Here is a 2097-nt window from a genome sequence, read left to right as displayed (position 1 = left end):
TCGACTACGAGTCAGATACTCCTATAACAGGATGGGGGGATAAGGAAGGTGAGGTGCTCCAACAGCGCGATGTGAGCTCTGCTCGAACCTTACGGTCACTAAGTCCGTTTCCAACCTCTTGACTTCCGAAGGAAGTGGTATCATTTCCAATCGCCTCGACGAGGCGCAGGAACAGCAGCTGGACGCTGCCCATAGGGCGGCTTCCATGCGTTCGTATGCGCATTCGGTCCTTGGTTTTCGTGTGATATACGGCTTCCGCTCGGCAGATCCCGCTACTGAAGCGAAAGACGCGATCACTCGATTGTCAGGCGTCTACGTACTCAAACACTAGACAAGCTGAACTTGACCAACGAAAAGCTTTCCGGGCTTGCTTCTTAGTACCTCAAGAAACTCAAATGGATAGGTACCGCGCTCGACTTCGCGCTCAGAGAGAAAAGGTTCCTGTACCCACAATGCGGACGATTCCCGTGGTGCTCGCCCCTGGCAAAACCGCTGCGGGTGATGAAATGCTCTTTGAGCGATGGGTGCAGCAGCACCGGAAACTTTCCTCGCTGCATAGCCACAGCAGAGCCACAAGGAAGTGGACATGCGCGTAGAACGCCATCTTCGGTTCGAGTTTGCCATACTCAAGGCGCAACGCCGACTTCCTGCGTATTGTTCCTGCAACATATGGAACAACCCACAATGCTCCTGCAAGCTCTGTATTTTTTCTCACGGTTGAGGCTTCGGCCATAGCAGCTCATGAGCTCAGCGCATGGCCCTTCGGCTTCCCGGGCTCCTGCCGAAAAAATGCGGAGCGCAGGACGACGTGTCATGATCCTTCTGATCATAAGCGTCTTCGACATCTGGGTAGTCTTGCCAAGATCGCATACCGCTGTGCGGAAGACCTCGAGAGCTTGGCGACTTTGTTCACGACTGGCTCACGTTGAGGACCGTTGCGCTCTGCTGGAGCGACCCCTAGCTGTTGAGCATACGAATGCGTCGCTCCATGCCTGGCGCCGTCGGGATTGGAAATCGTTGCACTTCATGCTCGAAATCAGTAGCTGGTTCAGCTTGTGGGTGGTCGAGCGCCTTTGGGTGTCACCCCAGCGCTAACGCTTCCGAGTTCACTTGCGCCGGATCCCGATTCGGCTAGAGCGAGCCCACATAAAACACCGGGTGGGTCTGCATTCTCCTCGGAAGGTTTAGCGTATACGCAAGGCCTTGCTTGTCCACAACCTCAAAAGGTCCGATAAACCATGGACGGAGCTTCGTCTTAACGACAACAGAAACCGCATGTGTAGGAAGAACTTTAGTATTTAATAAGACCAGGTCTTCGACCTCAAAATTCTCCACATTTCTTCTGCTTCTTCCGTCTGCACATTCTTTCTGTTTGTCTTGGCTTTCAGCCATCGCATCGCATCGCGAACGTGTCGTAAGACACTCAGTCTGTAAGACAGGAAGTCATCGACTTCTTTACGCACAGTGAGGGGGTTGACATTAGCTAGCCGCTCGGCTATTCCTCTCCCACCAAATCCTGAGCCATATGATAGGGGCGTCAGCGTATGAGCCCGTCCGTGTAGAACAGCGTGTAGCCGGCAGGCACATCCATGGCATTGTTCAGAGCAAACTCCACAAGTGGCAGCATGGCGCTCCCTCGCCTCGGCGTCTCAACGCAGACGCTGCAAAGAACGTCTTCAAAGACGCAATTAACGCGTTCAGTTTGACCATCAGTCTGCGGATAGTCCGATAATGAAATAGTCGTCTTGGTGCCCAGCACCCTGAAGATTGTCGACTAAAGCTTCCCAGTGATGCGTGGGTCTCAGCCAACGACAATTGACTCCGGGGATCCATGCTGTCGAAAGACACGATCCACAAACAGCGGCGCTGTTACCACACCGTCGATGATGTCCGGCACTGCCGCAAGATGAACCATCTTTCTCAAACTGTCCACAAAGACCACTACACCCGTTTTTCCCGTCGAGGCCTTCGGCAGGATAAACGCAAGGTCCATACTAATGGGCTGCCAACACCCGGAGGGAACCGGTAAACTGGCCAGCGGCGCCGCCGCATTCGGAGAGAATTTCACATTTGACACGTCTCACACGTGCGCACATA

This window comes from Plasmopara halstedii, assembly GCF_900000015.1.
Source record: "Plasmopara halstedii genome assembly, contig: Scaffold_218, whole genome shotgun sequence".
Classification (NCBI taxonomy): Eukaryota; Oomycota; class Peronosporomycetes; order Peronosporales; family Peronosporaceae; genus Plasmopara; species Plasmopara halstedii.
Note: the sequence above shows the minus strand (reverse complement) of the source record.